This window comes from Ursus arctos, unplaced genomic scaffold (genome assembly GCF_023065955.2).
Source record: "Ursus arctos isolate Adak ecotype North America unplaced genomic scaffold, UrsArc2.0 scaffold_2, whole genome shotgun sequence".
In the NCBI taxonomy this organism is placed as follows: Eukaryota; Metazoa; Chordata; class Mammalia; order Carnivora; family Ursidae; genus Ursus; species Ursus arctos.
Genome location: NW_026622874.1, coordinates 44,634,434 through 44,651,139, shown reverse-complemented (window position 1 = coordinate 44,651,139; position 16,706 = coordinate 44,634,434). Strand labels below are relative to the sequence as shown.

The following is a 16,706-nucleotide window of genomic DNA, read 5'->3' as shown; positions in this document are numbered from 1 at the left end:
TCCCCTCACCTTTTTCCTTAGGTTCTTTCCTTGTGTGCATCCATAAATTAACATTCTCTTTGATTATGATCACCAAAATGGATCAGAGTGACTTTTTTCTAGTAAATAAAGCAATATCTAAGAACACATGTTAAATATCAAAACTGGCATAAATAAAAGTTTTTTGTTTGTTTGCTTGTTAGTTTAATCCATGCTAACGAGTCAGCAAATAGGTGTATTTTAATGTAAACTCGGTAGGAGGGGCCCCTGGGTGGCTCAGTCAGTTAAGCATCTGCTTTCGGCTCAGGTCATGATCCCAGGGTCCTGGGATCGAGTCCCACATTAGGCTCCTTGCTTAGCAGAGCGCCTGCTTCTCCCTCTCCCTCTGCTACTCCCCCTAGCTATGCTCTCTCTCTCTAATAAATAAATAAAATCTTTAAAAAATAAAATAAAAATAATAAACTCAGTAGGATCCTGCACTTTTTCAGGGCCTGTGTCTCTTCATGGACTTTGTCATTCTCTACATCCCCAGTGTTGGGGTTTTTGTCATTAAGTATAATCCCTGCTCTTAAAATTTATCTTTTCATGTGCGTGCAATGATTTTTGTTGCATAAAAAGAGTTCATTGAATCATTGAACATATACTAAGCATTTATGTATGTTTGATATAATGTAAGTCATTGACATCTGTGTTTTCTGTTGATTATACATTTGTCATGTAGTGGACATTAGATGGATTCCATAGTGAGATATACATAGTTTTAAATATAAGAGTCTCTGCTTATTATATATGTGCCTTTGGAAAACATATTTAAACTCCTCTCTTTCTTTATGCATAAAATGAGAATTATAAATCTATTTCATAATGTTTTGTGAATACTAAATAAGTTACATAAATTGTATGGTCTAATGCTCACTACGTTTAGTTACTAAACTTTTTTATCCATTCTTCAATAGATTTAACAATATTTTCACTGCTTTTCAACAGGAATAAACATATAAATGCAAGAGTCTATTTTTACATCATGTTTGTCCTTATGTAAGTTCTGGCATAATACATACATACATAAATTTATGTCTCTTTTTTAATTAAAGTTGTGTAATATTCACTTTTTCTTTTAAAATCCTCTGCTTAGGGGCGCCTGGGTGGCACAGCGGTTAAGCGTCTGCCTTCGGCTCAGGGCGTGATCCTGGCGTTATGGGATCAAGCCCCACATCAGGCTCCTCCGCTGGGAGCCTGCTTCTTCCTCTCCCACTCCCCCTGCTTGTGTTCCCTCTCTCGCTGGCTGTCTCTATCTCTGTCGAATAAATAAATAAAATCTTTAAAAAAAAAAATCCTCTGCTTAAATGTATTAAATGTGATCCTTTTACTATTCTCTGAACTTTTGATTGCATGAAAACTGTACAAAATTATAATGACTTTTTGATAGTTCTGAATGTTATTTTTCTAGCTTATTTTATACCCTGATGTTCAAAAAAGATAATTTTATAACTATCACAAAATGACACATTATTCTTAATTAAAGTTAAATAGTTGAATCAATTGATTTTTGAAAAATGCTATTCTATTCCTGCAATAATAATTGTCTTTATCAACAAAACATTATATTCTATTTTTCTTATTGTATTTTCCTGAGCAGTTTCACAGAAGAATTGAGGTACAAATGAATAAAACATGTGTTTATCACAGTGGGTGAAAGAAAAATGACAAATTTCACATCTTCTTTCCTTGGCAGCTGTCAGACAGGGGAGGAGTCGAGACGGTCAGAAAATGGAATGACCCATCAAAGAATTGCATTTAGAAGTAATTTTTTTTTATTTTGGCTTTTCTAAGAAGTTTCTTAAATAATACTATAAATGAGAACAAAGACAGAGACTCTAAATATATAGGAGCTTTTAATTATATGCATCCTTAAAATTTAGCCATAATAGATGAAAAACTGAAAAAGTTACATATTTTCATTATAAAGTCTATCATATACTTTTCTGATTAAAATAACAACAAATATTAAAACATGTAGAGGTTCATTCCTAATTCTGTTTAGAATTATAAGTGTACAGCTCAAACCAAAGTTAGGAAACAAAACTGTAGTAGCTAGAACTCTGTAAGCTTGGGGGAAAATGTACAAGGATATACTTGGGTACAAAGGAAATTATGACAAAAGTGTCAAAAAAGAATGTTTACTAATAAATCCGCATGAGAAAAACTGAGTTAAGGAAGCAATGTGAATGTGTCCAGTAGTGGCCTATTAGTGATTAGAAATCCCTACTAATATTTAAAAAATTACAATAACTGCTCACAGGGCAGGAAAATATTAATCACAAACTAGAAAGAAAATTGGTGTTTTATAGCAAAAAGCAAAAAGAATATGCACATTTAAGGAGATATCATTATACTTTAATATGAGAAATATCTACTTATTTATATTGACAAGATATTTTATACTGTCTAATTGATCTGGTCAAAGATATTGAGAAGTCTTTCAATAAAGTCATTAGTTTTAGTCTAATGGACACGTTCCCATGAAATTGTTTTTCTTGGATGTTACCTTGAAAAACATACAGTTTGAAAGCACGTAATAAGAGAGGAAAAAAATATATATAATTTAGGTAAGAGAAGAGATACCTAATGGAGTCTTACAACTGCTCTTCAGATATATGGGGGTTTCAATGTAGAGGGTGGGGGAGTGCAATGATTTTATTTTAAGTTTACTAGTAACTGAAAGTCATTGGAATTGCTGAAGAAGGTTAAGTACCATGGAAGACTTGAAAATCTGTTATTGGGAAACTAAATAACCTGTAGGTCCTTGGCTCTTTAACATATATGTCAGTTTAGGTAGAGACTTCTTTATAGGCAGAGAAATTAGCTGTTATCTTCCAGGTCCCTTTTACTCTGATGACTGATCTGCATATAAAGAAATTTAAGGTACTGTTGGATTAATTTGCTCAATTTTCTCCTTACAAATCAAATAGTTAAGCACTTATTTTATGTGTAAACTGCAATTTTAATATGCAAAGGTACTGGCACAAACCCTCCTAAATGTTATTATGAAGCTATAGCAAGGGAACTTATGGGACCCATTACTAAAAAGTTATAAAAAAGAATCTAAGGCATAGAATCATACCTTAACTCTCATGAAACATTTAAAGTTGGTTTTTAAATGGCTAGAACACAGAGTGGCAATAAAGTAATAGAAGATTATGCACTTTTATGAGTGCCTGATGCAAGGTGTAGTGTGCTCACAAAGTACAGGATTACTAGGGGTTATATATTTCCCATGGCTTTCAGGAGAGTCATTGATTCTATGACTTAAAAAGTTTATTAATACCTGGAGATTTTTGCATATAATATGAAATTAGCAAAGGTAAGACAAGTCAATTATAATCACTTTATTGGCTGGTGCAAGAGTATTTTATATAAATTACAAAGGAAGCAAATAAATAATTAACAACCACAGACTCTTAAAAACTTTAGTACCCCAAATTCCATTAGGACAAAAAACCCAATAAAGACTAAGTTAGAAAAAAAAACAAAAACTAACTCTTTTGACTCATAACATTATTAAACATTAAAATTTATAGTGTAAAACCTTGCAGCAATTGTTATTAAAATCAGTTTGCAAAATTTAAATACTATTTTGTCTCCCAAACATATAGTTTACACAGAGTTCCATCCTCAGAGCTCTCATTCTTTCTATTCTGTCTTGATTACCATATTCATTCTCACAGCATTAGGCTATGTGTAGATAGTCTGCCTTTGAGTTTCATTTCCATGACATTTCTCACACATTTATGTTAACGTATGTCTCCACTGCCACTACTCTCACTTGGATTATCACTGTTTTTTTTTTTTAATTTTATTTATTTATTTGACAGAGATAGAGACAGCCAGCGAGAGAGGGAACACGAGCAGGGGGAGTGGGAGAGGAAGAAGCAGGCTCCCAGTGGAGGAGCCTGATGTGGGACTTGATCCCATAACGCTGGGATCACGCCCTGAGCCAAAGGCAGACGCTTAACGACTGCGCCACCCAGGCGCCCAATCACTGTTTTTGATGAGGTTGAGCACATGTGTGCACACACATGCACACACACACATATTTTCTTTCCTTCTCTGATTAAAGACTCCATGATATCTATATTTCATCTAAATTAGACTTCTGTGACAATTTTTGATCATGCTATCTCATTATTTTATATTCTTGAAATATCCCTTTTCCTGTTCTCTGACATAAAGTGTATGAATCTCACCCATTCAGATTCCTTCAGGAAGACTTATAGAAGGAATATTCCCTGTCTTTTGTGTTAATACATTATTTGCATTAAAATTTTTATTATACTTTCCACATTCCACTATTTAAGATCATCTTTTCATCATTGTAGTTACCAAAAAAAAGAGGTCCTTAGTACATATTTGCTGAATTGATTTGGATTTGCAAGATAGAAAGTTTTATTTCAACTTAGTAATTGCAGTGGAAGAGAAAATTGAAATAAAATAAACAAAACAAACAGACCTTCAGTGATTTGGATGGAATTGTATCATTTAACACTGTCAAAAATGAAGTTGAGTGCTTAAATTATTTGCATAGTTTTTTGGGGGGGGGCACATATTCAACAAACATTGATTAAGTATATATACTGTGCCAAGAACTATGTCACTGCTGGGATACAAAGAGCTCAAAACTCTTCCATCCGTGGAAAAATGAAGGATGCAAACAATCAGTAACAGTGCTATAATACGATGAGACCATCAGACATTGGATCATCTGGTGGCGTAGAGGAAGGAGTTCCTATTTCTTCTAGGGGTGTCAGGACCCAAAGCAGTTCATGGTGGCATCACATATGAACTCCTGACATTTTTTTTAGCTTTTTACCAGGTAGAAATTCTGAAGTAATCAATAGTTTTAAAGACCTCCATAAATATTAAATCAGTCATTTTTAGAATATGATTTTGAATAGCTACAAAAAGAACAATTCAATTGCTGAAGATAGTAAATAAAATATTGAGAATCCAAAGTGTCTTAAAAGTTGATTTTAAAAATGGAAAAAGACTTTCTTACACCATATGCAAAAATCAACTGAAAATGGATTAAAGACTCAAACATAAGGCCTAAAACTCTAAAATTCCTTGAAGGAAACATAGAGGAAAACCTTCTCAATATTGGTCTTGGCAATGATTTCTTGACTTTAACACACAAAAGCACAGACAATAAAACTAAATACAGACAAGTGGATTCTATCAAACTAATCTAACTGTACAGCAATCAACAGCTTGGAAAGGCAACCTGTAGATTGGTAGAAAATATTTGCACACCATTTCTCTGATAAGGAGTTAATATCCAAAATATATAAGAATCCCTTACTACTCAATGACAAAAAAAAAAAAATTCAAACCCACAAACAAACCACAAACAAATAACCTGATCAAAAAATGGGCAAAGGACTTAGAGATTATTTCTCCAAAGAAGACATATAAATAGTTAACAAGTATATGAAAAGGCACTCAATTTCATTAGAGAAATGAAAATCGAAACCACAATGGGTTATTATCTTTTACCCGTTATGATGCCTATTATAAAAAAAAAATGACAAATGTTGGTGAGGATGCAGAGGAGTTGGAACCCTTATATACTGTTGTTAGGAATGTAAAATGGTGCAGCTACTGTGGAAAACAGTATGGAGGTTCCTCAAAAAAGTAAAAAAGAACTACCATATGATCAAATAATCCCACTTCTGGATATATGAATCAAATGCAATATAAAAATGCATGTGATATACATAAAACAGTGTTTAGAGAGTAATTTACAGCATAGCATTGAATGCTAATACTAAAAAGAGAGAAATCTAATGTTAGTAACTTAAGCTTTGCCTTAAGAAAATAGAGAAAGAAAAGCCAATTATATCTAAATCAAGGAAAGGAAAGGGATATAATTAATATAAGAAGAAAGAAATGAAATTGAAAACACAAAACATTATAGAAAATCAATGGAAACAAGAGCTGCTTCTTTAAGAAGAACAATAAATTGATTAAACCTCCAAACTACATTGACAAAAAGAGAAAATATCAATTATACATATTAGCGATTAAAGAGAAGACAATACTATCTCTATAGACATTAAAAGTATAATAAGGAAATACTAAGAACAAAAATGCTCATAAATTCAACACCTTAGATGAAATGAACCAATTCCTTAAGGACACAAAGTACTAAAACTCACTCAAGAAGAAATAATCTAAACATCTGCGTATCTATTCAAGAAATTTAATCTGTAATTTAAAAGCTTCCATAAACAAGGTCTCCAGGCACAGGTGGTTTCAGTGACAAATTTACTGAACATTTAAGGTTGAAATATTACCAGCCTGTGCAATCTCAGCTGGACAATAGAGGAGGCCATGGTAGGGAGTGGGAGAGGAAATGGGAATAGGGATATTGATGACAACCCAAGTGATTTAATGGGAAGCTTTCTTATTCTTACCAACAGGTAAAATTGTTAGAATCTTTCAAATTGGAACTTTTTTCCCCCTTCAAATGTATCAAAATCATGGTATTACCCTTGCTGTGACTATTTGGAATGTTTTTCCCTCATATTCATATGATTAAACTTCTTGTTTTATTTGGGTCTCTGCTCAAAGGTCACCTCCTCAGAGAAGCTCTCCCTGAAACCCTCAGTAGAATAGTCATACAACTATTCACTTAATTGACTTTAATAGGATTCAGCACACTTGTCATTATCTCAGATCATATTATGTATGATTTACTATGAAAACTATGTTTTACTTGTTTATGCTAATAGTGCAATCTACCTGATTTGATGGAAAGGTTTCATGTTTGTTCATCACTATTCATATTTATCTTTCTCATTTCCACTTTTTGGTTGAAGGATATAGGTAGATTTTGCAGATACTGTTGGACAGTATTTTGGTCAAAAGCATATAAAAATGGCAGCTAGGCTCACACAATCATTTTAGAAAAGCAGACAGTCTTTACACATTTATCTGGTGAGTCAGTATGTGATTTGGGATCCATGGGTCATTTTCACAATGGGGAAACTTTGGGTTGTCCCCAAGTGCTTCTCCCTGAATGGCTCTAAGAATTTGCCAAAGCATGCGGCTAACATCTACTGAGTACTAGTCATATATCTACCATTACCCCATGTGCTTTTTATATGGTAACACTATTTTAAAAATATACTATAACGTCTCCTATTTTAATGTGAAGAGAAGGATTCTATATGAATAAAAGAAGGATGATGCATTTTAAGCAACATCAAAGTTTTGCACAAATTTTTATATCACTTATTAGGAAGATCTTAAGTTGTACATGTGAGAGAGAGAGAGAGAGAGAGTGTGTGTGTGTTGCCCTAAATAAAAACTGATCAAGTTGAACAGAAAGATATTTCAGAGAACACACTAAAAGAATTGGTTCTGCATCCAAAAACTAGGCTGAAAATGAGGTGTCATTCAGTCCCAAAGATCAGCTAGTGTCAGAGCCCAAGGAGACCAGTGTTGAGGCAGAAGCTGAAGGAATTGGTTAACAGATCATCCACATGACCAGTGGAGATCGTTACTACTCTTTAGAAAAGAACCTGGTCTTTGTGGCTCATCCTAGTTTACTCTGCTATTACTTTGTCCTGTTCATCAGTGTCTTCCAGTGCCTTCCAAGAACCTGATACCATAAATTTATCTGTATTTCAAGAACTGGCATTATTTTCCTAGATTTCAACATTCATACATTAGACATATATGGCTTTTCATTGTCTTGACCTCTCCACAATAAATGGCCTTACTATTTTTTTCTATCTCAGAAAAATATAACCATATTCTAGAATTTACAAGAATGCAAATCTGCTCTGGTACTCAGACCTTGATGCAAAAATGTCACTGTCTTAATTTCAGTGCATTATTCTTTTTTAAGAATTACTTATTTAGTCATCCACACCAGACCTATTCTCCATTCTAATAAGTTTTTTTTCCTCTCTGTCCAAAAGTGCTTTTTCAGTCTGTCTGTATGCCATTGACCCCCTAAATCTGTATCTCCAGCCAAGATTTTTCTTTTACTTTCCATGTGTATCTTTATTTGGATTTCTCTCTCTCTCTCTTTTTTTTTTTTTTTTTGGCGGGGGGGAGATTTTATTTATTTATTTATTTATTTATTTATTTATTTATTTATTTATTTGACAGAGAGAGAGTGCAGGCAGAGGGAGAAGCAGGCTCCCCACTGAGCAGGGAGCCCCATGTGGGGCTCTATAGCAGGACCCTGAGATCATGACCTGAGCCGTAGGCAGATGCTTAACCGACTGAGCCATCCAGGTGCCTCCTTTATTTGGATTTCTGATAGACACATCAAACTGAAAACATTTTGAGATAAACACATGTCTTTCTCCTTTGACTTACTTTTCCTCCAGTGTTTTCCATTCTCAGTATTGACACCACTACCTAACCAGTACCTTAAGCCAGAATTTGAAGTATAATCTTTGACTCTTCCTGGTCACTTATCCCCCATTTCTATCAGTTGCCAAACATTTTCTAATCATTTGCTCAAATATTCCTCGAGCCTACCCTCATTCTCTTAAGGGTGCATCCTATTATGGCTGGAATTCTCTAACAATATTTCAGATATTTCTATACATCCGTGAGACCCTTCTGATCTTTTCAATATACTGAAGATAGCATGACATTTTTGAAATGCATATTTAATCAAGCAAATCCCTGATAAAACTTGGATAGCTCAGATTATAAGAGTAAAATTTTTGAGACAACCTCAATGTTCAAATTTCCAGACTGGGCTTTGCCATAGTGGAGTGGGAAGAAGGTGATGTGAAGACTCAGATGGACCTGGGCTCCAGGCCAACTCTGCCAATTGTACAGTTACCTTGGGTACTTCTATTAAACTCTCTAAGGCTTTATTTTCCTTATTCTTAAAATAATACGTATCACACTGTTAGATGTGAGGATTAAGCCAAGAAACATAAAGGCCAAAGAAACATAAAGTCCTCAGTTATAGTGATTTCTATTCTTACTTTATAATGAGACACCTGTCAGTTTTGTGAAGTAGGGTAGTGTGTATGCCAGAATGTTCTCCTTCGTCAGGGTGGGCTTGCTTTTCTTTGCAGCTGGACCACCTAGGCCGTGCAAGAAAATTTGGTACTTTGATTGCCTGTGGTCTGCCCAGAGCTCCTGACAGAGCTGATGTAGCTAGTAAAGCTATACTGAGCTGAGATATTTAAAAGAACAATAAGCTCTAATAAGCTCTAGCTGAGCTTATTACCTCTTATTCTTACCATTTCAATTTTATAGAAAAAAAAAGTGTCTTTCTAAGTTAAGACTAAATTGGTAGGAACAAGCAAAGCCAAATAATTCTTGAGTAGTATCAAATAACATGAATGTCAGTTGTGTCACAAGATGCAGCCAGATATAAAGTAAAGGCTCTAGAAAATTCTTTATATGAGATTTCCTTAAAATATATTTGAAAATGGCATTGGCTAAAGAGAAGCTTTGGTGGCCATGATAATTATTCTTATAATACTGATACCAGATTTCAAAGAATCTTAGGCACTGAGCCAATACTAATGATATATTAATTTTCAATACAGTACAACATACAAGAAGTCAGTAATGATGTTATTAATGTAAAAAATAGCAACCAGTTTGTTTGTATATTCCATTGACTCAGGTAGATCTTTTTCTCCTTGTTTTTATAAGCTTTGTCTCAAACATTGACTAGAAACAACTTTTAATTAAAGAGGACTACACATACTATGAGTTATTTCATCCTACTATATGACCATTCTTTATCACTTTAAATTAATAATTTTAAAACTAAAAGGAAATCTGTAACATAATGAAAAACTGCTCAAATGGAATTATTATTCACTTGATTATGTTTGCAATAGCCTGCATTTTTATAAATTTATAGTAAGAGAACTATTAGCAAATTTGTAAATTATTCTTAGTCTTCAAGGACAAGTTTGCAAAAGAAAAAATGTATTACTTTGCCATGGGAAGAGGATATATATACATTATACTCTCTTGTAAGAATTACTTTTAAAAAATGCTAATGGGAAGAGCTTCAAATAGATTTGTGGGTCACGTAAGGACACGTTTGATGATATAATAAGGAATTTTGCCGTAATTCAAATCACTCCACTTAAAAAACTTCATCAATAATTCATTTCATCCATTCATTCAAAATAGAAATGGGCAGCAATTTTGAGGAAGGAATTTTTCCAGGTGTTTGGCATACAGAAATTGATACATTGTTGTTCTTGTCCTTAAAAATGGTGTTTTGGGAATGACGAAGGCATGAGTAATTTATGGCCCTACAGCATGATGAGTATAATCTCCTCGTGTATAAAATGGGGGTAATAATAGTGTATTCCTTTCAAAGGATAAAATGGGACCATATAAATAAAACTTCAGTACAGAACATATTGAGAGAAAATTCTCACAGTTAATATTAAAGATGAATGCAAGGCTCTAGATTTGTACAGAGAAGGGTGACTTTCTGGAAGGCACAGTTAGAGAAAACAGAATACCATACTATGATTCTCTTCCAAATCCTTGGAGTCATCATTCATTTTTTTTTCTTTTTATCATAGTCCACTTCCAATCTGTTAGTAAAGCCTGTTGCTTCTGCCTTCAAATTCTGACCACTTCTTACCATTTTTCTATTAACATCTTCTTCAAAGTCAACATCATTTTCCTCCTGGATTACCAATACCATTGTTTTAACTCTTATTCCTGTAGAGACTATTTTACATTCAACAGTCAGATTAATCCTAAAAAAGCGAAAATCAGTTTATGGCAACTTTTCTTCACCAAACTAGCAAATTGGTCTACTCCATTGTAGAGCATGTGACTTGCTCCTTTTTCCTTTGTGGTTTGACGTCATTACCTAACTTCCTCTCTTTATTCACCCTGCTGAAGTCAGCCTCGTCTCCTTTACTATTTCTCGAACATGAACACATATTCTTGCCAAGACATTTAATGTGCCATTCTCACTGCCTGGATGCTTTTCTTCTAGATAGCTATCTGGCTCTCTCTGCTGAGTCAGCTTTTTAGATCTTTGTTCAGTTATCACTTCTTCATCAAGATGTTCCCAACCCAGTTTATTGTAAATTGTCAATTCCCGCCTACCTAAGACCCCCCCAGGCAGTTTTTGTCTTCTTTTGTTGCTTTATTTGTCCCATGATATTTAACCATCTTCTGATATTTTGAGCATTTATTTGTTATCTGTTTCTCATACTGAAATATAAGCTCCACAGTAGCAAGGATGTTTGTATCTCTTATTTGCTGTCATATCACCAACAATATTACCACATAGTGCTCAATAAATAATTTTTAATGAAAAAAAGAATAAATGGTCATAAAGAATAAATAGGCATTTATCAGATGGTAAGGGAGGAAGAAAAGATAGTCTAAGCGAAAAAAGATAACATATAAAAAGCCAAAGACATCCAACGAGATGACATTGTAAGAATTTCTTTATATAAGAGAATAGAAGCAAATGAGATTGGAGAGATAAGCAAGGGACAGAGTTTTTTGAATCATATCTCTATAATGCCAAGTCTAAGCCAACTTCACTTTAGAATCAGGAAGATGGTGATAAAAATACAATTATATGCATCCTCTGATTTTAAGTGGCTCCTCTTTAGTCCTTGCCTATGGCTTACCTACACGTTCATATTATCTTGCTAGTTGGAGGAGAAATAGGTAAGCAGATATTTTATAAGCTTCTTATCAAGAAACACAATAATAAATCAATAGCATACCTTCCAGGTACGTTACGTGTGAGGAGATTTTAAAGTAAGAACTATGTTCCATATTCAAAGATACTTATTTGAGGTTTATTATGTCTTTCAGAATTACAACAGCATTTTGATCTGTTTCCTTTAATTTTTAAAAATACGCTGTAGAGATAAATTAATTTTAATAAAGTTCATCACCTAAAATTAAAGGGCACATTTTCATTAACATTTCAAGTTATGTGTCGGTATATTTAACAAAACTGAAAAGACAGCTTAATGAAACCTTACTTTATTTTCCAAAGGCAAGTTTACTAAACATATATTTAAAATTTCATATTTACACATCACGCTCTGTAATTATGGTGATTTAAGAACTATTAGTAGCAGAAAATAACCAAAGAATTTGTAAACATATAAAATATTTATACAATGAATAATATTCAAGCACAAGAAGCTCTTTTCTATATGTGTTTATTATTGGCAGGAGAAATTGAAGAGGTGAATAGTACCTATATGAGTAAAGTGAAACTTTAAGCAATTGTTTAATAAACTTTGTCAAATTAGTTTTTGCTGTATAAGCTCCTGGTTAAAATACATGTATTTACGTGTCCTTTCTCTACCTTACTCTTTTTTTAGAGAACATGATATTCACTGTAAAGAGAAGAACATGTTATCATTCCTGTTCTGCCACTATAATGCAAACCCGAGCAAGTTAGGGTTAGGGTTCGAGAGAAAAATAAGTTCATGAAAAAAGTCTGGCAAATTTGAAGTGCTAAATAAATATTAGTCATCCTTCCTTATTCTACCAATCTCTCTCACTCTTCCCCCCTCCCCAGACTGTCTATCTTCTCAACATCTCCCTTACAGACAGGAAAGCAATTCAACAGTTAATCTGTGATCATAGCCCCCTGGTATGATTTGGTTTTAAATGAATATTTCTTGAAGAGTGATATGGAAGGAATTACGGTAATAATAACTAACAGTTATTGAGTACTTAGTATTTGTCAGACACTGACCTACATGTGTTCTTATATAAATTTGCTTATTTTGGTGGGGAGTAACTCCTTATTTTGATAGATGATAGAAGAGGAAACCGAGGCATAGTAGGTATAATTATTTTTCCATAGTCATCCCTTAAGTGGCAGAACCAGAATTTAAACACATGAAATTTGGCTCTGTAGTCTGTGCTTTTGAGCACTGCATTTACTATAGGGAAAAGGATGAATATCGCTTGCTGTAGGACCTATGTATCTTGAGAGAAGGTCTTTCCAGTGTGTTTGAGAAAAGCCATCCAGATACTCTTATTTAACCATAAGGCAGGCCATCACTGTTTATTCTGATAATAGAGTTCTTTTCTTTAAGTGTCATCTAATTACCATTGCCGGTTTGTCCTATATAATTGCCCAGCAGTATTATTTAGTTTTCATAGACACTGTGACTTCTCAAACAAATCAAAATATCTTCAAAGACAGTTTTGATACATGTTAGAGTAAATTTAAAATATGTTCTTTACCTCTTTTTATTTCTCTTGGCAAAAATGATGTTGAATGGAGATGGGGTGATCTATATGTTTATGTTGCACAGAAAAATATATAGTTTTTTTAGTTTTAACTTCCAAATGCTTTTCTTGTATCTTCCATGGAAACTTGAAGATGTTTTATATAGTATATGGGCTCCGACATATTTTTGACAGGCAAAATGGGAAGATGATTTGGTGAGGAATCCTTTCTAAGCTTGTGTTCTCAATTGCTAGACTCTGAATAATGAAGGAGAATAGAGAAGTCCTTGGAAAGGCCTCCCTCCACAAGACATAAGGCTTCCATGTGAAAATACCTGAGTTAAGAAGAACACTTCTCAGAATTCAGGCAAAGGGTTGTGCTAGCCAGGCTCTGTGTATCACAGGTATATTACTGTGATACTATTCTCCCATTGTTCACCACCTGCCTTAATACACATCCTATCATCAGCAGGCTAGTGGGACTCCTTCAGCAATGGCAACAAGAGGGCTAAAATTCACAGGCTTTAATAACTCTACACTACCATATATGGACAGGGCTGTTTCTCTGATTGCTTTCTTCAACTAGGTCACTTCCTCATTCAACCCTTATAATCCTTTGTTTTGTCAGTTTTTTTGTCATAACTCATAATGATGATGATACATTAAAAAATTTACTTTTTTCTTTCAAGTTCCCTTATTCAGGATTATTTTTTAGTCTGTCAGAAGCACCCATTTGCTTTGGAAATAGATAGGATTTATAGCAGGAATACAAAAAGAATGAAGAAACAAATATATTCACCTTTTGATATCTAAAGTAATATTTCAACCCTTGAAAATCAAGCTTTTTTCAGATTTTCTTAGTTTTTTCACCTTTCACTGACATATAAAGAATCTTCCTTGTTGATTAGGTCAGAAATTTAGTACACTCAAGCTGTGGTAATAACAGCTCAGGATATGAAACATTAAAAGTCCCAATTATAAGGGAAGAGAATAAAAGTCTAATAGCTTCTAGCTCTGGAAGATTGTGGGAAAGGAGAAAAGTCAAACCAGTGGAATATAGGTGTACTGATCTCCTGGAAGATGGAGGTAGGTTCAAAAGCTGAATAAAAAGCTTGAAGCAGGGATTTTAGCCCACTTTCTGTATGGAACCTTGGGAAGAGCCTGCTATGCATGGTGTCTTTATTCTAGGATGGCAGCTGATAGCATAGCAGCTACAGTGGCCATGGAGTGTGGTGTCTAGATGTGTAAGTCTGATTCAGTGATCCTGTTCTCCATTCAGTTTGGCAAAAAACAGAATCAGAAGGTTGTTTATGTCTGTGGAGGCCATGAAAATATGCCTCTCCTACTTCTTCCTTTTGAGAGCATAATTGAATAATACCCCAGCTGCTGACACTGTGTATTCACCATTGACTGTTTAACCTAGACCACACATTCATAGACTGCTCCCAGACAATAACTAAGCATGTAAAGGGGTACAAATGCCTATTCATGTGAGATATCAGACATGACCAACAGTCAATTTTAGTATAAGAACTCCCCGTTGGCATGACCCAAAATTCTTAGAACTGCATTGTGATGTAAGACTCTTTCACACAATCATCCTTCTTTCTTCCTCTTCTTCACAAGGGTCAGACTTGTGTGATAGCCAGAAGGGTCTGGTCTCCCTGATCCCTCTTCTCCAAAGTAAAAGACAAAGTAAAAGATCTGTGCACGATATCCAGGTTGTCATGGAAAATAACCCTACCACATGGCCATAAAAACCTATGATCAGAAATGCTGCGGTAGGAAAAATTGCAATGTGTATCTCACAATGAATTTCAGAGGTAGAATTACAATGTGGACTTCTGAGATTCTGGAGCAAGGCTGAGAATTATACCTTTTGACAACTAGCTCTAGGTATATTATTAGTTCCTGTGGGAGACGGAATACTTGATCATAAGTACCACATGACCTGGTAACTATGACTGAGGGTCTGTTGGGCACATCAAATCATGAAATTGGACTGGCCTATCTCCAGTTTATCATTACATAGTACGACATCAAGCTTGATCAGGACCAGAGGCATAAGTAAGCCACAGAGGCACAGGGTGGCCAAGATCCATATGTCACCCACTAGAGCTGCCCCAGTGTCCCTCCCCTGGCTTGTACCTATGACCATATGGGAAGTATCTTATCACCAGATAAAAGAGGAATAAAAGGTCTAAGTTTGGATTATAGATGATTTGACTCTATATGTGGGTACCAGCTGAAAATGAACTATTGTTGCATAATAGACACAGTCAGAAGTGACCTTAAGAGACAGCAATGACAGAAAATTCCCCGGGGAATTGTATGGAAAGAGAAGTAGCCTGAGATGAGAATACATACTATAAGCTAATGGTAGGGTCAATTGAAGCATGACACATGAGGATGTCTGGAACAGTTATCAGGTTGTTAACCTGTGAATAGACATGGGAGTGGACACAGAATGTAGAGTATTATATCACATTTTAACACATGAGAAAGCATTCACCCACCATGGAAGAGACATTGAACAACTGAATTTAAAATGTTTTGGTTAGTTGGCATTAGCCAGCTTTGTTGTGGCCACAATGGAATTGGCAAAATGGTACATGAATAAACTGGTTATGGTTGTAGTGATGGAGGCTGTATATGAGCCCATCAACCTTAATTACCACTTATAAAAACTAATTGGCTTTTGCAGTTTCTGAAGATCTAATCAGTCAACAACAGACCAAGGCAGCCATGCTGATATGGCAATATATTTCGAGGAGACCAAATGGCCACTTGGCAGCAAGTCAGCTACATTGGGACTTTTCTTCTTAGAAGTAAAATTAAGCAATTTTTCCTCAGAAGAATAAATATCTATTCTTGATATGGATTTGACTTTTCTTCTTGTAGACCTCTAGTTGACAAGACTATCTGGTGGTTTAGGGACTACCTCATCCACAGACCTGGAATCCTACATAAAATAGTATGTGACCAGGAGACCATGTCATGTTGTAGAAGTCTGAGAATTGGCCCATGATTGTGGGATCCATTAGTTATATCATAAATCACACAGTTTCGAAGTAGTTAGCATTTCATAGAGCACTGGTATATCCTTCTAAAGGTACAACCGAAGCACCAAATCAGAGGCAACCCTCAAAGACTGCCATCCTTCAGTCATATCCATTAAGTCAAGATATTCCTCATCTCCACATAATGTTCTAACCCCAATAGAAAGAAGACCTCACTCCGGAAACCAAAAAGTAGAAGCAGAAGTACTTCTAAAACTCCCAATGACCCACTGCAAAATTTTGTCCTTCCTGTCCCCATTCTTTTATGTTCTGCAGGGATAGAGGTCCTGTGTCATACTCTTGCCAGGAGTCACAGAAAAGGTCCCATGAAAGCTGACTATGGAGGTCACCAGAGAAATTTTGACTCCTTGTATCCAGAGAGGAGAAGGCAAGAAGAAGAGTCAACATCTTGACAAGGTAATTGAC

General features: G+C 34.8%; 1 pseudogene; it reads right to left on the bottom strand.

Annotated features, from left to right (window-relative positions):
- Positions 1-16,706, bottom strand: part of LOC113268773 (heterogeneous nuclear ribonucleoprotein D-like) — a 158,393-nt pseudogene that overhangs the window by 130,230 nt on the left and 11,457 nt on the right.